At 41.9% G+C, this 26,259-nt stretch overlaps 1 non-coding gene across 1 annotated transcript; it reads right to left on the bottom strand.

Moving 5' to 3' along the window:
• Window positions 1-23,092: 23,092 nt before the first annotated feature.
• On the bottom strand, window positions 23,093-23,165 carry Trnag-ccc (transfer RNA glycine (anticodon CCC)). Its single transcript has one exon. It is a non-coding gene; the product is annotated as a tRNA-Gly (tRNA).
• Between the last annotated feature and the right edge of the window lie 3,094 nt (window positions 23,166-26,259).

The raw sequence follows: 26,259 nt of genomic DNA, 5'->3' as shown, positions 1-26,259 counted from the left end.
TACTGCTCCAAAGTCCATAGGACAGCTGAGCATGGTGGTGCACACTTATAATCCCAGAGGCTCTAAGCAATTCAGTGAGACCCTGTTTTTAAATAAAAAAACAAAAACAAACAAACAAAAAAAGAGACCAAAAAGCATTGGACATATTGCTCAGTGGTTAAGCACTGAGTTCAATCCCTGGTTCAAGAAAAAAAAAATGCACAGGACTGCTGGATTATGCCTCTGGTCTTGGGTGGCTTGCTCAGGAGTCTTTGGTCAGATGCAGTTGAGGGGTTGGCTCTGCTGATTGAAACTGATCTCCCTGTGACATGAGTTTCCAAGACAGCTGGTTGAAGGTCAGGGTAATGTGGCTTTAGCTGGGCAATTTGGCTGGTTGCTATGGGATCTCCCAACCTGCAGTGGTCTGTGCATCTTCCTCTGGTGGTGGTAGGGTTTTAAGACTGTGCAGGAGTGTGACAGGCCTCTTGGGAAACTGCGAAGTGGGAGAACTGTATTCTATTGGCTAAGGAATTCACAAGGCTACTCCAGATCCAAATGGGGAGGAGAGACAGATTTTCATCTTTAGTGAGAGAGCCTAGACAGAGAGCAGAATGGAGACTTGTGACTGTTTTTGTAACCTACCACATCCAAAAATCATCAAAGATGTTGATTCAGCAGTTATAAAGTCTTCTCACTAAGAAAACATGAGGCCCAGATGCTTTTCCTGGAAGCTCTATCCAACATTCAAGTCACAGACTGATCCAATCACATACAACCTCTTCAAAAATAGAAAGAGAGGGACTATGCCATAACTCATTTTTGTGAGACTAGTAAAAACCAGACACCAAACTAGACGAGAACAGTATGAAGAAGAAACAACAGCCCCCAATGCACTAAAGATCATAAATACAACATTCTAAGCGCCATTTAAGGAAACTTCATTAGTCAAAACATGGAGAAAGAGCGTGCGTTAGAGCCTAGAACAGTTTGTTTCAGGAAAGCAAGGTTGGTTCAATCTTGGAAAAATCTATAAATATGCTGCATTAATAGGAAATCATTGAACTCCCTTAGATGGAAAAAAAACATTAAATAGATTTCACCAGCTATTTGTGGTAAAATAAATCATTATTAAGAATAAGAAGGGGTCTTTCTTAAAAAGAAAACAAAATACTACCTACAAAAAGCTATACTCAAATATCAGATTTAATGTTGAAATATCAAGAACATTTATTTTAAAATCATAATAAACTAGGTGTGGTGGTGCATGCCTGCAATTCCAGCGACTGAGGATGCTTTATTTATATATAATTAACTATATTTCTCTGCATTAGTAATGATCTGAAAATGTAACTAAGATTCTGTTCATCTATCTCAAAAACAAGCATCACGGCAGGTGCAGTGGTGTACTCCTGAAATCCCAGCAACTTGGGAGGCTGAAGCATGAGGATCTTGAGTTCAAAGCCAACTTCAGCAATTTAAGGAGGCCCTAAGCAACTCAGGGAGAACCTGTCTGTAAATAAAATGTAGAAAAAGGACTTAGGGATGTGGCTTGGTGGTTAAGTGCCCCTGGGTTCAATCTCTGGTACAAAAAAAAAAAAATCATTAAATATGTATAAGATCTAATATAGAAAATGAGAAATAGCCCTGAAGAGGGTGGTCCTGGAGACCTTGGTCAAAGATACAAAATATCAGTTATAAGATGAAGGAATTCTGGCCAGTCCAGCATGATGGCTGTAGTTAATAATACTGTATTGTCTACTTGATATGTGCTGAAAGAATAGATCTTGCGTGTCCTCACCACACACCCACATCTGCCCCAGCAACAGCTAAGTGTGATGACGGATGTGTTAACACATCTGATTGTGGTAATCATTTCACAATGCACACTTCAATCCTCACATGGTATCCCTTGACGATATGCAATTTTTATTTGTCAATAGTATCTCACTCATGCAATTTTTATTTGTTAATTGTATCTCACTCATGCTAAAGCAGAAAGACACTGAACAATCTAAATAAACTCAGTTAAACTCCAGCTTTTGTAGAGAAAGGCTCAGTATCTAGACAATGTGAGTTCTTCTCAGTGAACATGAAGATACAAAGTAATTCCAGTGAAAAGTCCAAAAGTTGTAAAAAAAAAAAATCCCCCCAATTTTTGCTTTTAGGGGAACTTGGTGGACTGTTTCAGAAATTCATATAGAAAGGCAAACGGTAAGAAATGGCAAGGAAACTTAAGAAGGGAGATTGGAGATGTAGCTCAGCAGTAGAGTGGCCGTCTAGCACACATGAGGCACTGGGTTCAACTCCCAGCACCACAAAACATAAAAACCAATAAGTTGGTGAAGAGGATTCGCCATAACACATAGTTCTGAAAAAAGACAACATGGCCTTGGCCTACATTTGGACTCACAAAGTTAAAGAGAAAGCACCTATTTGGGACCAGTGGTGTTAGGATACCTAGTTTTCCAAATGGAAAGAGAAAAAACAAAACTAAACTAAACTAAAACAAAACAAAACAAACAAAAACAAAATAAAACAACAACAACAAAAAAAACCAAACAAACAAAAACAAAAAACACAAAGAAAAAAATCTTTACCTCATAACTTTTACCAAAATTGATTCAAAATGCATCATGTGTCATGGACTTAAAGGTGAAAGGCAAAACTTTAAAAATTGAAGGAAGAAATACCAAAGAATATCTCTATGACCTTAGAGGTAGGGAATAATTTCTTATACATGAAACAAAAAGCAAATAACCTAAAGGGAATGATTGGCCAATTTGACTCATTTTTAAATGAAGATTTGGGCTCATGGAATCAAAATACAAAGGAGGTAAAAGCCAAACCAAACACTTGGAGAAGGCATCCACAAAGACCCAGAACCAAGAAAGGATGCATATAGCCTGGTGGTGCCTGCCTGTCATCCCAGCTGCTGGGGAGGCTGAGGCAGAAGGATTCCAAGTTCAAAACCAGCCTCAGCAACTTATCAGGGACCTAAGCAACTTAGCAAAATCCTGAGTCTAAATAAAATACAAAAGGGCTGGGATGTGGCTCAGTGGTTAAGGACCCCTGGGTTCAATCCCTGGACCCCTCCTCCCCCACACCAAAAAAAAAAAAAAGAAAAAAAAAGCATATAGAGAATATACAAAAGAAAAACAAGCCTTTTTTTTTTGGTGTGTGTGGATAATTCTAGAAGGCTTCCTGGAGTTGTGTGAAGTGTCTTTGGGGACCTGAGACCACAAGTGGGAAGGAGACCAAGGCACCTCCGGAACCCAGGACCAGAGCTTTTACGGACCCTCACAGAGGCGGCAGGACCTGGGCTCTGGAGACAGACCGCCTGGGTTCCTCTTCTTGCTCTGCTCCTTGAAGCCGTCTGACCCTGGGTAAAGCACTTAGGTTTTCTGTGAGTCAGTCTCCAATCTGTAAAAGTTTGTAGTGTGTAATGATAATGTCCACTCCTTTTTTTTTTTTTTTTTGTACCAGGGATTGAACCCAGGTTTGCTTAACCACAGAGCCACATCCCCAACCCTAGTTTGTATTTTATTTAGAGACAGGGTCTCCCTCAGTTGCTTAATGCCTTGATAACTCACTGAGGCTGGCCTCCAATTTGTAATCCTCCTGCCTCCGCCTCTCAAGCTGCTGAGATTATAGCCATCAAACCTGGCCAGTGTCCACTCTTATTAACCATTTTTAGTGATTGATCATTTTATGCTTTGACTCCCTTAGTGAATCCTTTCTCAGATTTATCTATCTATTTATTTATTGATTTTGCAGTGCTAGAAATTGAGCCCAGGGGGTGCACTCCACCACTGAGCTACATCCCAGCCCTTTTTATTTTTTATTTTGAGACAAGGACTTGCTAAACTGCTCAGGCTGGGCTTCAACGTGCCATCTTCCTGCCTCAGCCTCCCAGAAAAAATTTAAATGTGAGAAATAAATACACAGGATTCCAAAGGGCACCAAACGTATCAGAATATAATTATCAACATATTTAAACAGATATGGTCATGAACATCCATACTTACAAGTGTTGATAAAGGCTATAATAACTACCATAACTTTGAAGTTGAGATGAGTTAAAAAATAACATTTCAGGACATCTGCCAGCAACTGTAATGGGTTACAAAAAAATATCAGTAGTATCTGCAGGTTAGAAAGTCGCAGATATAGCTAATTCTTCTGTGTGGCTTATGGTGTAATTCTTTTATTTATTTATTGATTTTGGTACTGGGGATTAAACTTAGGAACACTGAGCTACATCCCCAGTCCTTTTTATTTTTATTTGGAGGCAGGTTCTTACTAAGTTGCTAAGGCTGGCCTCAAGCCTCAGCCTCCCCAGAGGCTGGGGTTACAGATGTGTGCCACTTTGGTTGTTCATTCTTCATGGAAGAAAATGTTTAATTTCAGTCACAGGTTACTGAAATGTCAACGTGTTCTTGAACCCCCATACAAGGGGGTTTTTATTTTGAGGCAAGGTCTGGCTAAACTGCAAGTTGAAGGTCTTTATGAACTCCAAACACCTTGGATCCATGGATGTCCCTGGACCCTGGGATTCAATTCTCTTCATCCCAACAGGGCACTTGTAATACCACCTGCCCCAAAGCCAACGTGGTTATTTGTGTTGTCCTGATCACTGCCATTATTTTGAGAGGAGGTTTGGAGGAGAGGGAAGATGTTCTTCTGCTTTGGATTGACAGTTTGCCACACACTAGCCCTGTGGCCTGGGTGAGGCAGGGGGCTTCCCTCTGAACCTGGGGGCTCTGAGGGTACTTCTCCCAGAGAGCCGAGCTGGCAGAGGGAGGAGAAGACGAAGAGACACTTGCAGAGCCCAGTTTGCCCATTACTGCCGTCAGCCTGAGGATGATCATTTTTCATAAACTAAAACTGCTCATTCTCTGGAATTTATTGCACATTAAGAGCTGAACGTAATGACCTTAATTAGAGCCAGGAGTTGAACTCCTAAGAAAGAGAAATGGAGAGCATGTGAGATTCTGAAGCTAAAATAAAACTGTAAACAGATTATTTTTGTAAGAATAAATCTTTGTCTACTCATTGAGGGAACAGTGTTTTTTTTTTCCTTTTCTTTAAAAATTTGAGGGTGAAAATAAAACCAATAAAAAAAGGAAAGTAAGAGAATCACACACAAAAAATTTAAGGAGTGCAAAGTTTGTTCTGAAGCCAGTAAGTCAGGGTTTTTCTGCTTCTTTGCAGAGAGTAGCCTTCCTGAGTTTTATCGGATGATTTGTGTTTGTATTCTCACCATTGATTTTATTTTTAATTTTTAAAAAATTCATTCTATTTAGATATACATGACAGTAGAGTGTATTTTGACATATTAAACATACATGGAGTACAACTTATTCTAATTAGGATCCCATTCTTGAGGTACATGATGTGGGGTTTCACTAGTTGTGTGTTCATATGTGAACACACAAAAGTTGTGCCTGATTCCTTCTTCTGTCTTTTCTATTCCCTTTGTCTAATCCGATGGAATTTATTCCTGTATTTTCACCATTTAAACATGCTTTCACACCTCATCTTTCTGCTATTTCATTTTCTTGCTAAGGGCATGTGGGGTAGGTATGCCTGCCTCCAGTTTGAGTTAGCCAGAGAAGGTACATTTTGCTTACATCATATATATATATATATATTTTTTTTTTTTTCTTCCCCCTGCAGAACTTCTCAGAGGCTTAATATGCAAATATGCAATGGGAAGTCCAGAGGGGAGACAGAGTAGTTAATGTTTCTCCAGCTGGTGCGACCCACTTTTTATCTATAGAACTTACCATTGGCTACTGAAGAAATGCTGCCTTAAATATGTTCCTTAGAAAAGCAGCTTTTCACTGGGTGTGGTAGCACACACCTGTCATCCCAGCGGCTTGGGAGGCTGAGGTAGGAGGATCACGAGTTCAAAGGTGGTCTCAGCAATTTATCGAGGGCCTAAGCAACTCAATGAGACCATTTTCTAAAATATAAATAAATAAATAAATAAATAAATTTTTAAAAGGCTGCCTATGTGGCTCAGTGGTAAAGTGCCCCTGGGTTCACTTCCTGGTACCAAAAAGAAAAAAAGCAAGCAGCTTTTCTCTTGGAGGCTCTGACAGTCTTTTTATTTCTATATTTACAGAACAACCCCATAGAAAGGAAGTGCAGGGAAAATTAGGGTGTGGCAGACTGAGTGGGACAGAGCTCTCCTAGAAGATCCCACAGCTTTTCAAACATCATCTTCTCTGTCTTGACAACTTGTGACTGTTTTCCAAAAACTAAACTCTTCTGTTTAGACGGCACTTTCTCTTGCCCGCTGCGGTTTTAGGGCCATTAGCTAGACTCTGTATCCTCTAGAACACCCCAATGCTTTCCCTCTTCTGAGATGGTCCTCTGTGGCTGGGCTTGGTGGCCCGGGTGTTAGGCTTCCCCTCTTCCTTCCCATATCGCCTCCATCCCCTGTTCCTCCCCACAAAGGAGCCCTTTGCTGAGACTGTGCGTCTAAACCAGGGAGTTTGGGGAAGGCGACGGTGGGGCAGGGCATATGGGTGTCAGCGTGAGTCATGTGGAGCTGGTGCGCATCTGGGCTGTCAGGGACCCAAGTCTCCATCTTCTGCCCAATGTGAAAAGAAGCAACGACAGAACATTTCCCAGATGTGGAGTTGGCCTGGAAGATTCTGCAGGGGATTAAAAGAAGGATTTTATTTTATTTTTTCCCTAAGAGTAAATACCAACTAGCTTCTTGCTTGCTAACAGTAAGAAGTCAGTGTTTTGAGGTCACTGGTTCATTTACCCGGGCAACTTCAACTGACCACGATTCCGTGACTAGGGGATGGTGGTGGTGTCTTCCAGGGGTCACCTGGTAATGTCAGGAGATGTTTTCAGTTATTGCAATGCAAGAGGTGAGAGAGGCAGCTAGTGGGCTGAGGCCAGGGGTGTTGCTACACATCCACAATGCGTAGGAAGGCCCAGAGCCCTGGATCTTAGAGTGGAGTCCTTTTTCTTTTTGGTACTGGGGATTGAACTCAGAGGCACTTGACCACTGAGCACACCCCCAGACTTATTTTGTATTTTATTTAGAGACAGGGTCTCACTGATTTGCTTAGCACCTCACTTTTGCTGAGCTGGCTTTGAACTTGCGATCCTCTTGCCTCAGCCTCTCAGGCTGCTGGGATTACAAGCATGTGCCACCGGGCCCTGCGAGAGGGTGGAATCCTGCTGTCCAATAGATCTTCTGGCAATGATGAGTGTGTTCCATATCTCCTACTCTGTGCAATATAACAGCTACTGAGCCATTGGGATGTAGCTAGAGTCACCGAAGACCTGAATTTTAAAGTTCATGAATTAAAATTAAGAAGCTGCACATGACTAATGGCTCCTGGACAGAGCAAGTTTAGAAGAGATGAAGCTGATGTAGAACAAATATTGATGACCAATGGTGTCAGAGGGGAAGGGGCACCACAGAGGGTGGAGGAACTGAGGGGTGGGGAGAGACCCTGGAGCAGAGACCCAAGACAAGATTATAGGCACTTCTTCATGCAAAGAATGTCCTTAGGTTGCTTTGAGGTTGGCTGAGGAACAAAGCACCAAGCAACCACCCATGAAAGAACCACCAATCAGGTGCCGGCAGAACTACCTGTCAATCAGCGGGGTCTCCTGACCAATCCTGGATCTCAGCAAGATCCCCCGACCAACCCTAGGAGGACAAGGGACCCTAAAAACCTCCCTTTCCTATTCCAAGCCCTCCCTTCCTGCCCTGAGCCTGGGTGCACTCCCCCCACCCGCTCTGTTGGGCTGGAGGGTCTCACCTGGGAGCGAATCTCAATAAAGCCTCCTTCAGCAGCTTTTAATCTGCCTCCTTCTGGTCACTGGTGCCTGACCTTACAGATGTGACATTCAAACTAGGCAACGCCACAGCTAATTATTTGACAGCACATTGTGTTTTCAGGCAAGGACACTCAAATGCCAAGTGGAGAAGAGGGACCTGGAAGACAAACAAATCCAGCTTAAGGACATATTCTTACTGAATCCACCAGAAAGTGGTGGCCGTGAGTCTTGAACCCGGGACTTTGAGTGCACCATTTTCCACACTCCCCCAGAAGGATACCAGGTCTGTGTGTGGGCACAGAAATTGTAGAATCTAATGGAAGAAGCCAGAGGAGTGTGAAGGACAGCTTTGACAATTTGGCAGTTTGCTTCAGGCTACTCTGGTTTCTGCAACCCAGTTAATGATAGGCTGGCACAGCTGGGCTAGGGTAATGGGTACCATGATGACACTCCCCCTATCAACCCAGTTTTATTGCAGACAACCAGACACAGTTCCAACTTTTCCTAGAACTCTATTATCATGACTCTACCAAATAGTACTTAGGTGGTGGTAGTCGTTGGGGCAGGACCAAGAGTGGAAATTGCTTGGGGCATTTCACTCCTGGCATAGGATAAAAGAATCTGCATGTGTGAAGCCAGAGGTTCCCAATGGCATTTGATACTGGAGAAAAAAATGCATCTCCCAATGTAAGGTACTTTTTCAAACTGTGCAAACTATGATGTTCACTACAAGTAAAAGGCGGTCAGTCAGGAAGGCTGACTTTCTCACGATGAAAGGAAATCATCGCCCTGGCACAGTGGTGCACAGCAACTGGAAAGGCGAAGGCAGGAGAGTAGCAAGTTCAAAGCCAGCCTCAGCAATGGAGAGGTGCTAAGCAACTCAGTGAGACCCTGTCTCTAAATAAATAAATACAAAATAGGGCTAGGGATGTGACTCGGTGTTCCAGTGGTTGAGTTAATCCCCAGCACCCCCCCCACCCTCAAAAAGGAAATTGTCTTGGGCAAAGCAAAGCTTTTGTCCATTTTGGTTGCTAATTAGAATACAGAATTTTTATTTAACTCTAGAAGCAACTATGGCTCCCCTGATCAAAACAATTTTTAAAGTGGCTTATTTAGCTCAGTCAATAACCAAAAATCTCTTTGATCAATGAAATGGAAACATAGCATGTACATATATGAATATGTTGCAATGATTTCCACCATTATGTATAATTGTATGTACCAATAAAAACATGGAATTGGGGCTGGGATTGTGGCTCAGTGGTAGAGCACTCATCTAGCATGTGCAAGGCCTTGGGTTTGATCCTCAGCACCACATAAAAATAAATAAATAAATAAAATAAAGGTATTGTGTCCAACTACTTCTAAAAAAAAAAATGGAATAAATAGCTAGGGACTGTGGCACATGTCTGGCATCCCAGCCATTAGGAAGGCTAAGGCAGGAGGATCACAAGTTCAAAGCCAGCCTCAGCAATTTATTGGAGTCCTAAGAAACTCAGTGAGACCCTGTCTCAAAATAAAAATAAAAAGAGGTAAGGATGTGGCTCAGTGGTTAAGCATCCCTGGGTTCAATCTCTGGTACCAAAAAAAAAAAAAATTATCAAAAAATAAAAAACAAAACAGAGAAAAAAAATGGAAACAAAAATTTCATAGTCTGTGGATTTTTCAATCTTGGAGGGAAAATTCCTCTCATGAGCTTTCTCATAATAAGAATTTGGGTGGAAGGTGAGGGAGAGAGAGAGCACAACAATCCATATAAGACATAAATGATATTAGACAAATAGAAGATCAGTGGCATCTTCAATATCAGGCTGTAGAGAGCCAGATTCATGATTTCAGTTAACTAGTAGTAATCAATAATTTCATAACTTAAAAAGAAATTTCATGGTAACTCCTAGGTCTCTGCTCCTTTAGGAGTTAAAGTTTACAGCATTTGATGATGCTGGCTGGGGCCTAGCGCAGGAAATCCCAGGTAACCAAAATGCCATTTTTCACCTCCCTAGTGTACAAACTGGTGTACAAAAGTCTTAGTCTTTTTTTTTTTTTTTTTTACCCTCAGGCACTTTGGATTAAATAAGATGTGTTTTCAAACTACTTTGTCTCTTAATTTTTAAACTCCTGTTTATTTTAACTAAGATTTGATCCATATGTTGCTGATTCATTTACACTTAACTCATCAAAATGTTGTTTCATAAAAAGTCCTTTGATGTTCAAATTGCCTTTGGAACTATTTTTAATAAGTGGTTTTTTTTTTTTAATTTTTATAAAGCTTCCCTACTTAGAAACAGAAAGTTCCATTTCATTGCTATTTAACAACCAGGGGTCCACAGACTTGGGTTGGGTTCAGTTCATTATTTAAATGAAATAATGTATGTAAAATGCTTCATAAATCCTAAAGCAATGGCTGCCTGTTAGTGATTACACTGGCTATTGTTATTAAGACCAAGCAGAGGACATAAGGTTTGAGGTTCCTTCTTCTTCTTCCTTTCACTTTTACCATTTTTAAAAATTCTGCTTTCTCATTCTTAGCAACAACAACAACAAAAAATGTGTCTAGTCACTGGGGCAGGAATGAAGGAATATATCAGAGGGAGAGAGAAGGGGGTCTGGGTAGGAGCGCCACCCACATGAATTTTTCTTTTTTTCTTTAACATTCACTTTTTAGTTGCAGTTGGATACATTACCTTTATTTTATTCATTTTTATTTTTTTAATATTTATTTTTCAGTTTTTGGTGGACACAACATCTTGATTTTATTTTATGTGGTGCTGAGGCTCCAACCAGGGCCTCGCACATGCCAGGCAAGTGCTCTACCGCTGAGCTACAACCCAGCCCAGCACATGGGTGGAGGTCTTGCTTGGCTGACTGTGACGGGTGGACCTGCCCTGGGTTTCATTCCCTAGTGAGCGCTCCTTGACTGAGAGGTCAGGGTCTGCTTGGTGCCTGGTTTGCATAAACGGACAGACCTTGGAAGAAAAATGATTCCCTTAAGGAGGAAGGTTTGAGAGCAGGCAGGAAGGCACAGATCTCTCAGGAAGGTGAAGTCTGTTCCTCAGAATCATGGATGCATCCCCACCCTGGTAGGGAGCTCCCTGGAGAAGTCACAGTGGGTTTCAAGGTGGGATTTGGGAGACCTGGTGCTGTTTGTCCCCCACTGTTTCATGTGCTGGAGGTTGGTCCCCGGTGATATGACACTGAGAGAGAGAGATCTTGAAGAGGTGGATCTAGCAGAAGATGATCCTCTTGGAGGAGATTACTGTAGTTCTCATAGGACCAGGTTAGCTCCTCAAAACGAGTACTCCAAGGTCTCCTGCTTTCTGTCTTGCCATGGGACCCCTTTTCTCTTGCGTGTGATTCTGTCATGTGGTGCAATTTGCCATGAGGTCCACTTTAGGTCGGAGCAGATGCTGGCACCATGCTCTTGAACTGCCAGAAATGTGAACTGAATTAGTTTCTCTATAAAGTCCCAGGCATTTCATTATAGCAACAGAAACAGACTCTATGACACACTGGCACATTAATATGGCCTGGGATCAGAGGGCAAAGTGTGAAGCAGTGAGACCTCTCTCTTCTAGACAGAAGCCAGCTTTTCCCTGGCCCTCACGGTAGTCTTTATACACTGATGATAGACTCTGGTGGAACAGGGCAATGGTGGCCAGGATTCCATTGCTTGGTAGGAGATGGTGGAGAATTCTGGTAAGACCCATCAGTAGCCTGTAGCAGAACACCCAGTGAGAGCTGTCTAAAGCACCTACACTCCTCCCTGGATCCCTGGAAACACTATGGGGTGTGTGTCTCAATGACCTCCTTCCTAGCCAGAATCTGATAGGGCCTGGGGCCATTCGGGATCCATGTGGCCATAGCCAAATCGTCCTTCTGTGGCTCCTGCCTTGACAATTGTGTCAAAGGTCTTGACCACGCCAACAAAAGTGAACAGGAAACCTTTGTCTCCTGAAACTTGACCCCAATCTCATGTGTGCAGCATACACTTGGAGCTTTCGCACGCCCTCCCTAGGGCTCGGCCTGTTGCACACCAGGCTGCCTTCAGGAATTTGGAACCAAACATGAAAATTCTTTATCACACAATGGAGGGAACAGGACTTTGGCCTTTCGCACATCCGTCTTCCCTGGTGAATGGCTCCCCGGCCCTCTGATTCTTGCCGTATGGAACAATTGGCCCCTTCAGTTAACTTGCCAGCGGTAATCAGTTATTTCTCCTAGCCATAAATTTTAACCATTCTTTTTTGAGGGGGGAAGGAATTAAAGTAACAAAGGGATGTGGCTATAAAGAACGGGGACTGTCAGAATAGCAAAGGTTTGAGTAATTTGTTGGGCCCTCGGTTTAGGGTTGACTGACTTTTAGCACTAATTTTGGTTCGGAATATTTCTTGGAACAAAGAGACCCTATTTGAATCTACCTCTCCAGCCAAGATTGTGACTACAAGTGGGGACAAGCTTTGTTACAGAGGTTTTAGGATAATTCAACAACCTCATGTTTTTTATTTATTTATTTTTTATTTATTTAGAACCCTGGTATCTGTGTGATTCTCTCCTTTTTTTCACGGAACAGACCAGATATGTGAGGAACCCCCCTCTGAATTTGCTCTGAAACCACCTGGTCCAGCTAAATTGAAATAACTGCTCTTAGCAGCTAATTCCACCAGGTCTTGTTTAAAAATAAGGGGGGGAAAATTCCCCAAATGACTCATGTTTTTAGGTAGTTTTTCATTGTTCTCCAAGCACCTGGTTTCACCTGCTTGCTTGCAATTATTCGGAGAGCCTGAGGACTTGAAATGAAATCAGAAAAATAGGATCCCCCTAAGTCCACGGGGCAAGGCAATCTGCTTTCGTAAAGAAAAACCCTGGATATTTTCTAACATGTGACTGGTTAAGCTGCTCCTGTCAGGGTCAGATTTATGTATTTGCTCTCGAATCAAGATTTCTGTACACCAGGCACAATGCCTTGGCATATTTACAGTGTAAGCGATTTTGTTAAAGCAAACAGCTGCACAGCGAGGCTCGGTAAACCCCTTGCCCTCCCGGGAGAGCAGGTGTGTTCTAACCAGGAGGGAGCCTTTCTCTGAACATTTGTCCCCCTTCCAGACACGCCATCTGATGACTTCTGAAAAGCATTTGAAAAGGAGATTCTTTAAAAAATTTCCCCTTGATAACAAAAACCACATATCAAAAAAACCAAAAAAACCAAAAAAAAAAAAAAAAGGGCAGGGTTCGGATAGCATAAGGGAAAAGGGCTGGTGGCTTCCAGAGGAAGCTGTAGATAGAGTCTGAGCTGTTACAAAGGCTCCTTATCTTCTTCTTTTTAGTTCTCCTCCCTCTTTTAAGGCAGGGAGGGTGGAGGGTGGAGGGTGGAGGCCCCTGATCCTGAGCAGGAATTTGAAAGGAAAACAGAAGGCCAAATAATAAAGCTGCTTTACCACACGTACCTCAACGGTTCTTTTTGCTCAGAGAAACACTCCTACCTGCCTTCCATCAGTGGAGATGCAAAATCACCAGCATTTCTGCAGACAAGACTTTAAAAACAACAACAACAACATGACAGACGTGGAGCGAGGGGTGGATCCATTCATTCAGTAGCTATTTATGAAGTGCCTATCTGGTATGAGGGTTGACATTCCTGTGGCCACAGAGTCAAACATCATCCCTGTAAAGGACCAAAAATGTGCTCCTCACCAGCTACCTCAAAACCTTCACAGATGTAGCCCTTCTTTCCTTTTTGGAGAATGGATCCCATTGAGCAGCTGGTAAAAATGAATATTCTATGTGAGGACAGCTTCTGTTTTGCTATTATATTTAAAAATCCAGCTTGGAATTATGGGAGCTCATGTAACAAGGTAACAGGTTATCCCGGGAAAATCAAAATTCAACAGCTAGGATTTTTGAGTTCTCATCCTGGCTCTGCTAATAACTACTTAGGTTATGTGAGCACACGGGAATATCTTTTTTCCTCTAGGCCTCAGTTTACATGTAAGAATAAGGAGACAGGGGTGCTGGGGTTGTAGCTCAGGGATAGAGTGCTTGCTTCGCACATGTGAGGTACTGGGTTCCGTTCTCAGCACCACATAAAAATAAACAAATAAAATGAAGGTATTGTGTCTATCTACGATTTAAAATATAAGGAAAAGAGAATTTATAGACTTCTAGCTTGGTTAGCAATTTGAAAACAGAGATGCAGACAAATTGTGGTGGGTGGGTGAAGTACTTGGCATGAGGTCTAGTCTAGAAGAGGAAAAGGTTAAAATAAAGGCAGAGCAGAGAGTCCTAGACATGTGGGTTAGTGATGCCCACTAAACACGTATCAGGTTAATTGGGGATGATGGAAAGGGTAAGAAAAAGCACAGGCTGTGGAGTCAAGCTATCTGGGTGTGAATCCTGGTCCTGCAACTGTAGAGCTTGAGACAAGTTGCTTGCCTTTTCTAAATCTCAGTGTCCTCCTCTCTAAAATGGGGTAATATTGGCTGGGTGTGGTGGTGCATGCCTGTCATCCCAGCTGCTTAGGAGGCTGAGGCAGGAGGAGGATCTCGAGTTCAAAGCCAGCCTCAGCAGCTTAGTGAGGCCCTAAGCAACTCAGTGAGACCCTGTCTCTAAATAAAATACAAAACAGGGCTGGGGATGTGGCTCAGTGGTTAAGCACCCAGGGTTCAATCCCTGGTACCCAAACATGCATAAATAAATAAATAAATAAAATTAAATAAAAATAGCAATAAAATAAAATGGGCTAATAGTAGTACCTACTTGTCTTAAACTGTTTGGGCTTCTATAATAAAAATGCCATGACTGAGTAGCTTATTATGTTATTCAGTTTTTCATTGCTTGTAACCAAAACACCTGATAAGAACAACTTAGAGAGAGGAGGAAAAGCTTATTTGGACCCATGGTTTCAAAGTTGCAGTCCACGGTTGGCTGACTCCCTTTGTTCTGGGCTGGACATGAGGTAGCGCATCATGGTAGATGGGCATGGTGGGGGAAAGTTGCTCACTGCCTAGCAGCCAGGAAGCAGAGGGAAAGAGAGAGAGAGAGAGAGAGAGAGAGAGAGAGAGAGAGAGAGAGAGAGAGAGAGAGAGGAGCCAGGAGACACGATGTAATCCCTAAGGGCTCAACTCCAGTGACTTACCTTGTCCAGCCATGGCTCACCTGCCTACAATTGTGTTTAAAGTTATGAATCCATGCTATGGTTTAGAAATGAGGTGTCCCACCAAGATTCATGTGTGAGATAATGCAAGAAGGTTTAGAGGTGAAATGATTGCGTTATGAGAGCCGAAACCTAATGAGCTCATTAATTCCCTGATGGGGAGTACCTGAGTGCTAACTGAAGGCAGGTGGGGTATGGCTGGAGGAGGTGGCATTGGGGGTGTGCCTTTGGGGTATATGTTTTATCTCTGGAGAGCAGAGCTCTCTCTGCTTCCTGGTGTTCCCAGGCACTTTTGGGGAGCATCTCATATCCCAGCCGTACTGCTGATACACAAGATGTATTGCTCCCAGTTCTGGGGGCTGAAGTCTGAGAGCTGGATGCAAGCGTGGCTGGGTGCAGGGAGGGCCCATTTCCTGACTGGAGACTGCCAACTCCTCGACGTGGCATCCCCACCTGGTGGAAAGAGGACTAGAGAGCTGTCTGAGGTCCCTTGTGTCAGGGAACTAATCCATTCATGAGGGCTTCAACCTCATGACTGAATTATGTCCCAAAGGCCCCGCTCCAGAATCCCATCCCATTGATAAGTTCCCGATGTCAGATCCTCACTGTGACCTGGAGGACCCTGAGAATCTGTCACGGGGTCTGTGAGGTCAAAGCTAGTGTCATGAAAATAGTAAGGCCTCATTGACCTTTCCTTTGTCTTCTTTTAAGGGTATACAGTGGAGTTCTCCAGAGGATGCAGGACACATGATAATATATCAGAAGACAGAAGAAGTTGTGAGCATCTAGTTACTTTCTATTAAGCTAATTGTTACAAAATTTGCAAGAATGTATAATAATGTCACTCTTTTTTATTATTTTTTTTTGGTTTTGGAAAATAGAATTATATTCATAAAAATAAGCATTTTTTGTTAGCCTGTAAATAATTTAATTGCTTTTAAATCCATTAATAACTATTTAACACATTCTTAGTTTTAATGTCTAAATGTTGCCAACATCAGTAGCTGTAACTCACCTAAATAAAAGCAATTTGAAGCTGTCAGTCATTTTTAAGAATGTAGTTTTAAAAATCAAGAAAATAAAATTCCTGTAGTAGTTTCCTATTGCTACTCAGTTGCTGGAACAAAACATGACAAATCTAGCAGTTTTAAAGAGCACAGACTTACTATTTTAATGTTCTGCCAGAACAATTGTAGAGGAAAAGTTTATTTGAGAGCTCACGGTTTCAGAGGTCTCAGTCCACAGATAGCAGGCTCCATCCCTCAGGGCTGGAGGGGAGGCAGGACATCATGGAGGAAGAGTGTGGGGGAGGGAAGCAGCTCACATGGTGATCAGGAAGCAGAGAGAGACTCCACTCTCCAGAGACAAATAGAGACCCCAAAGCCACGCCCCCAGTGCCCCCTCCTCCAGCCACACCCACCTCCTCCAGCCACCACCCAGTTAATCCCATCAGGGGTCCATTCACTGGTTGGGTTAAGGCTCTCACCACCCAGTCATGTCTCCTCTGGACCTTCCTGCACCGTCTCACACGTGAGCTTTTGGGGGACACCTCTCTTCCACACCACAGCAACCACCTTCCTTTCTCTCAGCACAGAGACGTAGCATCCTCAGGTCCTTCTCTGCCTTTCTGGTGATGTGGCCTTTTGTCTCCCTGGTCTCCTGTATCCCTCTTATTAGGACCTTTGTCATGTCCCTGGGCTCACCTAGAAAACACAGGACAATCCCTTCATCTCAAGATCTTCAACCTCCTCACCTTTACAAAGCCCGTTTTGTCATTTAACTTGTTCACTTAAATGACACAGGTTCCAGAGATCATCACAGGGCCATCTTGGAGGCCAATTCCATTCAGAGATTTTTTTTTCTTTTAAATCAATTAGCTCCTTAATATGTAAACAAAATAAAGCATAACTATGAAGGTTTATAATAGTAAATATTAAGTTTGAATGCAGATATCACCTTTGTTACTCATTTTGTTCACAAATATTCTTCACTTAGCATGATATTCTCCAATTCCATCCATTTACCTGCAAATGCCATGATTTTATTCTCTTTTATTGCTGAGTAGTATTCCAATTGATTGATTGAATATCCTCTTCTGGGAAGTGTCTGTTCAGTTCCTTGGCCCATTTATTGATTGGGTTATTTAATTTTTTGGTGTTATATTTATTTTTTTTGATATGTATATACTACATTTTCTTTATCAACTTAAGGATACACAGGTTGGTTCCAGAGTTTAGCTATTGTGAATTATGCTGCTATAATCATTGATGTGGCTGTGTCCCTATAATAAGCTGTTTTTAAGTCCTTTGGGTATAGACGGAGGAGTGGGATACCTGGGTCAAATGATGGTTCTTTTTCAAGATTTCCAAGGAATCTCCATACTGCTTTCCATATTGGCTGCACCAATTTGCAGTCCCACCAGCAATGTATGAGTGTACCTTTTCCCCACATCCTCACCAACACTTATGGTTGTTTGTCTTCATAATAGCTTTCATTCTGACTGGAGTGAGATGAAATCTTAGAGTGGTTTTGATTTGCGTTTCTCTAATTGCTAGAGATGTTGAACATTTTTTCATATATTTGTTGATTGGTTGTATATCCTCTTCTGAGAAATGTCTGTTCAGTTCCTTGGCCCATTTATTGGTTGGGTTATTTATTTTTTTGGTGTTAATATTTTTGAGTTCTTTATATATCCTAGAGGTTAGTGCTCTATCTGATGTACGTGTGGTAAAAATGTCGGCTCTCTAGCTACCTCACTGATTATTTCTTTTGTCAACAAATATTTTTAAAAATTTTTTATTCATTTTTTTGGTGCATTATAATTATTGTCAACAAATATTCTTAAAGGTTTTTATGTGAGGCTTTGTCTCATTTTCCATTGTCAGTTTGAGATCCCCCTTCCTTGGTGATATTTTTACCACCTTCCTCAAGATGACTGGTGCCCTCTTTTCTGCATCTACACCAGGCCTGGCTCCAGAGTTAGAGCTCCATATTTTTTTAACTGACATTATCTCAATGACTTTCAATGCCTCTACCCTCTACCAGCCTCTAAGGCATTATTCCCTAAAGTGTATTTCACAAAACAGGCTATCTTGTCCCATGAGATTACGTCAGTCCTGTGGTTAAAACATTTTAGGAAAAGTTACATATTTTATTCTCCCAGAAAGGTACGGTGGCTCATACCTGTAATTCCAGAAGCTTGGGAGGCTGAGGCAGGAGGATCACAAGTTCAAAGCCAGCCTTAGCAATAGTGAAGTGCTAAGCACCTCAGTGAGACCCTGTCTCTAATAAAATACAAAAATAGGGCTGGGGATGGGGCTCAGCAGTAGAGTTGCTCTGAGTTCAATCCCCAGTACAAAAACAAACAACTTCTTTTATTCTTCCTTTTGGAGATTCATAGTGCAAATCAACATATTAAAGTTTCTGAGAAGTCCTGCAGTGGCAAGAGGTGTGTGTGTGTGTGTGTGTGTGTGTGTGTGTGTGTGTATAGTAATTTAACACAGCATTTTCCAAATCCATTTGCCCATGGAATCCTTTTTCCTATAAAACTGATTAACATCACATTGTGTGAAACATGGCTCTAAACACTTTGAGGCAAGGACCAGATTGTGTCATTCTTTATAACTTCTGTGGCTGACCAGTTCCTGGCATACTCTAGATGCTTAATGAATAGATGTTGAGTTAGTACGTTGAACAATAGGAGAACAACATTGATAACACAAAACTGCTTCCCTGAAGTTGTTAAAAATGAATGACAGATGTGTACAGAATTATTTATAGTACTAGATAAATTAAAGAGTGGTCTAAGCCAGGATGTTAATAAGGAGAAAATGAAAACCAAATGCTGAACACCGACCCCGGAGTTAAACAGAACTGAGCTAGGTTATTCCAGCTGCCCCCTTAAACTTCGTGGGGACTGCCCTCTTTCCAAAAGGACACAAGAAAACTAGATCTGGGCAGCACAAAGCAGAACAAAAAGGAACAGCTGTCTTCAGATAAAGGATGAAAATTATTATAGGAAAGATTAAACTAGGATCAGAACTCCCAGTCGGGTCCCCGTGGTGCCCCGAGCAGGGGCTGGGAATCCAGCGCTCCTGCTCGATTGTGCCCGTGAACGGCAGGCAGTCAGTTTGAGGAAGTCAACCTACAGCTGGTTGCCGAAGGTTGGGCATAAATTTTCCAATCCCAGCAACCGTCATTTATCAGAAATGGAGGTCCTCTTGACACAGGAAGCAGCAAAGGCCTTGTTCTGAGATGATGCCAGAGGCCAGGGCAATCATGGGTGAACCTGCCGTTCCAACAGCCGCCTCTGGCCTTGCTGGGTTCCCTGTTGCTTGAATTAGCCCTCAGATTCAACCAAGGTCAGGAACTGGCAACAGCCTGTCTTTTTTTTCTGTGCTGTGCTAAAGTTACTAGCTTAAGCAGGAAGAGAATGAAGTTGGTCTCATGGCAAAGGCCACCAGAAAGATTTGGGGGCTGGACTAATAGCTCTGTCATCTCAAACAATGTGCAAGTTACTTAATTTTTTGAGCTTGTGTCTTTAATTGCCATATTTGAATATGCCTTTATATGTCAGGCTGTTGTAAATCCTAGAAATAGCCTGGCACTAAGGTGCGTACCTGTCATCCCAGCAGCTTGGGAGGCTGAGGCAGGAGGATCACATGTTCAAAGCCAGCCTCAGCAACTTAGCAAGGCCCTAAGCAACTTGGTGAGACCCTCTTTTGAAATTAAAAAAAAAAAAAGTGGGGCAGGGCTGGGGATGTGTCTCGGTGATTAAGTGCTCCTGAGTTCAATCCCTGGTACGAAAAAAAAAAAAGTCCTAGAAATAAAGTTTGTAATGGGTACTTAATAAACAATAGTAGAATAGTATTTATAATAAATAATGCTTATTGCTTACTATATGACATATTAATCTAATAATGAAATGTAGTATATTTAAATATAATAAACAACAAAGAATATATGCATAATAAATAAATTATACAAGGCAAGGCAAGGTATAGAAAAAAATGAAATTTTATTTTGTGCATTCCTGAATTATGAGGTTGATTCTTCGTTATGATTCTTAATGTGAAACAAGCTAACAAAGTTATGACAAGATATATTTGATGAAAAATATATATGACTTTCTTGTAAAGTAAAAAAGAAAACTTCAGTGCCTTGGTCTGGTATGGGCTATTGGAAATGGGGGTGAGAAACATTCACACATTCCAGCGGTTACCTGATGCAGGGTCCAGGTGGGATTCAACGCACCATGACGGACGTGGAATGAGGGTCCTGACACCGTAACCATCCCGTTAACAGATCACCACGACTCATGAAAAAAGCAAGCTCTCCCTGATGGTGCTCATGTGGTCACCACATTTTCTGCAGAATCTTACAAACATTTAGATTTGTTTAATTTAAAATCTGGACCAGAGGAAGTTGCCAAAAGCTCATGGGACTGAAAGCTTTTTTATGTCTGTCATTTAATATGCATCCATGTAACAGGTTTTTTCCTGCTTTTATTTGTTCAACTGATTGATTAAATTGATTCCAGTTTGCATTTTTAATCCCGTCTTGGTTTATAAAGTATCCAAGAAGAACTTAAGGAGAAAAAAAAAAAAAAAGGTCTAGCTCCTAAGGATGTGTAAAAAGGACTCACCAATTTGCAAGATATTCACCAGTATTAAGGTGCCAAACTCTCCTGCTCACTCCAAGACTTTCCCTTTCTTCTCCTCCTCCTCCTCCTCCTTTTTTTGTACTGAGGATTGAAACCAGGGTCACTTACTCACTGAGCCCCATCCCCAGCCCTTTTTTTTTTTTTGTATTTTATTTAGAGACAGGGTCTCACTGAGTTGCTTAGGGCCTCTCTAAGTGGCTGAGGCTGGCTTTGAACTCGCCATACTCCTGCCCCAGCCTTCAGAGCTGCTGGGATGACAGGATGCGCCACTGCACAGGGCTGTGATGATGTTCTCCATCATTTGCTACACAATTCTGCTGATCCCATCGGGCCATTTTCTTATTTAATTCACTGAAGCCTTCCTGAGTACCTACCACATGCCACAATCCAATGGTGTACAAAGCAGGTCCTATTTTTGTCTTCACGAAGCCTACAGGTGAATTTTTCTCCACCGGGCTAACAGAGAATGTCAAGAGCTCCAGTATGAAACTGGTTTCTTTCTGGCATTTTCTCTCAACCCAATAATTCTAGCTAGTCACAGAAACACTGACTCACGTCTCCCACCCATGAGGGCAAGGCACTTCACAGGCCACTTGCTTTGGGAATTTCCACTCAGGTTTCTGTTGTTTTGGGTTTTGTGTCACTAGCAGCCTAATCTGATCCTAAGGGAATGGGTACTTGTGACAGGCTGCTGGGGGGAAGTGACAATACAGGCCAGTGGCTTTGCTGGAATCCTTGAGTCAGGTGGCTACTAGTTCTTCATCCTTAGGTTTATTCACATACTGTCCTTAACCCAAATATGAAACCTGACAAGGAAACAGTCCATGAATGACCAGTGTGCATTCTGGCCACTACATTTCAGGTGGCAAAATGCTGATCCTGGAAAACACTGGGAAAGTGCCCCACTCCTCAAACTGGTCTTATCCATACAGCTTTCCCCTCAGGAAGTCTCTGTGATAACTGCCATCCTCACTGTCACCTCAGCCCCTGGGGCCACTCACCCAGCCTTCAGCAGTTACAAACTACCCAAATCATATCATACTCCAAATGACTTTATAAGAAAAACCAGCCCAGAGGACAGAGAACAAATAAAGATGAGGTCAAATCTGCAGTTTGAACAGATAGGTACAGAATGAATGGAGGAACGGAGGTAGAAGATTGGGAGCAAGAGAAAAATTGGGAAAGTGCTAGAATAATCCAGAAGACAAGTGTTGAGCCCCAGAGCTAAGGCATCAGGAATGATTCAGCTTAATTATGATTATTATGGGTGTGAGATGATGTGATGGTTATGTATTCAGAGAAAAGGGGAAGACCATTAATGAAGTCCCATTTACCATTGGGCAGGGAGATGAGAGCTAGAAAAGGAGACAGAGAGGGTGTAAGTTTAGGGATGGAAAGGAAACCAAGCGAGAGGGCTATCTCAGAACAGGGTGCATTTTTAAGAAGGGAGTGGTCAACAGGGTGAAAAGTTCTGAAGAGTTGTCCTTGGGAGGGGAAGGCTTCCCAGTGGCTTCGGCAATATGGCGGTCTTTGGAAACCATGGTGGGCAGGTGTGGTAGACTCATGAGCAAGGAAGTCAGGATAAGCCTCTTCTCCATCCTCGGGTAAAGAAAGGCACAGAGTAGAACACAGATATCAGGTGAAGAAACTGTCACAAGAGCCTTGATTGGACAGCACATCCCTACACTCATGTTGTCCTTCCCTCATTGGAAATGGTATGAATACAATTCCTCGGCATTGTGACTACCCTCAACTATTTTGGACATTCTGACTACGACTGAGTCAGCGGGCCAAAATCAACTAAAGAAATTATGCACATGGGTGTGATAACTCAATACCAAATGTTGACTGTCTCCACTAAGAGATAGTAAAGAAAAGTCCTGCTAATTAGGTCCTGTTTATATTTCCATTATCACGGCTAATTACCTATTTTACTCAATGATAGGCTTTCTTAATTATCACCAGGGCTCTTTATTTCTCAGCCTATTTTGAACGTGGTAACAATGCTTTCTCTATTACTAGGTGTTCTCACTGGCCAAGATTTTGTTTATGCAAAAGAAAGCAGCCGATACACGGAACATGATGTGCAAATTACAGAAACTACTTATTCCATTTGTTCTTTCAATATTGAGAAATGTGGTCCCAGGCTGGTCAAATCCAAAGTCCAAAGGATGAAATTGGAAAGAATAGTTATTGCAGCTATCTCCATCTCAGAAGTGGGCAGAAGACTTCTTGGTGGAACACGGGAATTTTACTCCATTTAGAAGAGACAATTCAATGTCATCAATGTTGCATTTCTGTAATATTACTACAATGCTGGTCCTTAAAAATGTTACATGTGGCCACTATGGTAACAGAATGTCTATAAAATTATGTCATTCAGGAAAAAATGTAGGCTCTGGGTCTTTTTTATCCTTTAATGTGTTCTTTGTATTTTTATCTATTTATCTATCTATCTATCTATCTATCTATCTATTTATTTATTTATTTAGTGGTGCTGGGGATTGAACCCAGGACCTTGTGCATGGGAGGCAGGTGCTCTACCAACTGAGCTACATCCCCAGCCCCTAATGTGTTCTTTTTTTTTTTTTTAAATATTTATTTATTTTTTAGTTATTGGCGGACACAACATCTTTGTTGGTATGTGGTGCTGAGGATCGAACCCCGGCCGCACGCATGCCAGGCGAGTGCGCTACCGCTTGAGCCACATCCCCAGCCCCCTAATGTGTTCTTTTTAGGTATACATGACAGGGCTTCTGGTTCACATGATGATCAGAAAGCAGAGATTCCACTTGCTGGATACCAAATACATACCCCAAAGCCACATCTCCAAGGCCCACCTCTTCCAGCCACACCCCACTCTACCCACCTCCAGTGATTCCCATTAATTCTCCGATTTGGTTAAGGCTGTTACCACCCAATCATTTCTCCTGGAAACCATCGTGCATTGTCTCACACGTGAACCTTTGGGTGATACCTACTATCCAAACCATAACACTAAGGTAACTTTCTTTCTATAAAACTTGGAAACACTGTGAAAATAAAACAAGCAGTTAAGTACACAGCTGTTTACAAAGTAAACAGGATTTAAATGATTCAGGATATCAGAAATTATGGTGAAAAATCAGAAATTAGGGGAAAAAAGAATCCACAGGCTTACAAAAAAGTATAAATAAGTCCTTTATCTGTAAAAAATATTAATACAACTAAACTTTGAAAATGTCCTGGAGATATTCAACAGCATATAAGATACTGATGAAAATCAGTGTGTTGGAAAGTAGATTTGAAGACATTAACTAGAAAAGAACAGAAAAGAAGTTAAGAGACAGAGAGGAAAGAATGATAAAGCATCAGTCCTCATTTTAAAGTAGATTTCTTGACTAGGCTTAAAGTGGGAACAGGACACTGGTTTTCACGTGGTAAGATACCTAAGCTGCTCATTTGCAAATTCTGCAATTATGAATTATGTCTGTAGTTATTAGCCTACTTTGGAAGTTCAATGGGATTATGTGTGAAATCAAATAAAGTGCATGCAGGCAGAGAGAAATGAGGAGAAGTCACACCTGCAAAGCAACACTTCCAACCTCTACGGTGCATCGGGGCCACAAGGTGAACTTGTAAGAAGTCTCAATGACGACCTCCTTGTTTTTCCTATTTAAATTTGTTCTAATTAGTTATACATGACAATAGAATGCATTTTGACCCATCTTACATAAATGAAGTATTACTGCTCATTCTTCTGGTTGTACATGATGTAGAATCACACTGGTCATGGAATCATACATGCACATAGGGTAATAATGTCGGATTCATTCTACTGTCATTCCTACCCCTGTTACCCCTTTCCTCCCTTCACTCCCCTCTGTCTAATCCAAAGTACCTCTATTCCTCCCTGCCCATCTCATTGTGAGTTAGCATATGCATATAAGGGACATATAACATTTGGCCTTTGTTGTTTTTGGGATTGGCTTATTTCACTTAGCATGAGAGTCTCCAGTTCCATTTATTTACTGGCAAATACCATAATTTCATTCTATAAGGCTGAGTAATACTCTACTCTTTGTGTGTGTGTGTGTGTGTGTGTGTGTGTGTAATTTTTTCTTTATCCATTCATCTGTCAAAGGGCATCTAGGTTTAGTCCATAGTTTAGCTATTGTGAATCAAGCTGCTATAAACATGGATGTGGCTGTGTCACTGTAGTAGGCTGATTTTAAGTCCTTTGAGTATAGACTGAGGAGTGGGCTAACTGGGTCAAATGGTGGTTTCATTCCAACTTTTCTGAGGAATCTCCGTCCTGCTTTCCATATTGGCTGCACCCATTTGCAGTCCCACCAGCAATGTAGGAGTGTACCTTTTCCCTACATCCTCGACAACATTTACTGTTGCTTGTGTTCTTAATAATTGCCATTCTGGCTGGAGTGAGATGGAATCTCAATGTAGTTTTGATTTGTATTTATCTAATTGCTAGAGATATTGAAATTTTTTTCACATCTTTGTTGACTGATTGTCCAATGACTAGCTCTTAACCCCAATTTTTCTGGACTCAGTGAGTAGGGCCCAGAAATCTGTACCTTTCCTAAGCACCAGCTCAAGTGATTTACTGAGAGATCATCATCTGCCGTGAAACACAGGTCTAGCCCACGCTCATATCAGTGTTCTGTTGCTTTGAACCTTGTTTCTTAAGTAAGAACATGTTGGCTGCAGCACAGGGACTGCCTGCATCCAGTCCCTGTTAGCACCCCGCCCATCCTCCAGCAGCCAAGCCATTTCCTGAGATAGGCTTTAGGATCAGGAAGCACAGTTTTATAGTCCATTGTCCAATGACTTTAACTTTTGAACCAAAAGGAGGAATGGTGGGGGGGGGGGGGAATGAATAGCATTTGAGAAAAAAGATGTGGTTGTAATAAATTATTTAAAAAAAAATGATGATCTTAGGATTTTGGTTAATTGAAGAAAGTAAAGGTATCTAAAATCTCTCAGCCAATTCAGTGGCGCGTCAGTTTAAAATTGATTTGTACCAGGTGGACAAATTGAAGGTTGCAGGTAGCCTGGTGTGATACAGCTGTCATCGATATTCCTACCAAAAGACCTTGATTGGAAACCTGGTTCCATCAATCCAACTGTGTGACATTAACCTCTTTGAGATTTGATTTTTCAATGGGAATAGGGAATGTTAAATTTTTTTAAGGTTCGGTACTGGGGTCAATCCAACCCAAGGGTGCCCTACCCCAGTAACCCTCCCCCCCCTTTTTTAGGTACCAACAATTGAACCTGAGGGCATTTAACCCCTGAACCACATCCCCAGCCCTTTTTATATTTTGTTTTGAGACAGGGTCTTGCTGTGTTGCTTAGGGTCTTGCTAAGTGGCTGAGGCTGGCTTTAAAATTATGATCCTCTTGCCTCAGCCTCCCAAGTCACTGGGATTCCAGGAATGTGCCACTGGGCCCAGTGGGTATGGTCAATATTAGTCATAATGCATATAATTTGCCAGCCCAGTGATTACTACTTATCATGATCTTTCCTGTTCTCATTAATCTTCTCATTCCTTTAAACAATGAGATGGAGAACATGATGGTATTATCTTACCATCCTGTGAGGGTTATTCAATTAGAGAACTATTAGGCCACACATTTAGTGCCCACCCTGTGCCATTGAG

This window comes from Urocitellus parryii, chromosome 3 (assembly GCF_045843805.1).
Source record: "Urocitellus parryii isolate mUroPar1 chromosome 3, mUroPar1.hap1, whole genome shotgun sequence".
In the NCBI taxonomy this organism is placed as follows: domain Eukaryota; kingdom Metazoa; phylum Chordata; class Mammalia; order Rodentia; family Sciuridae; genus Urocitellus; species Urocitellus parryii.
This window is presented reverse-complemented; position numbering and strand designations above follow the sequence as displayed.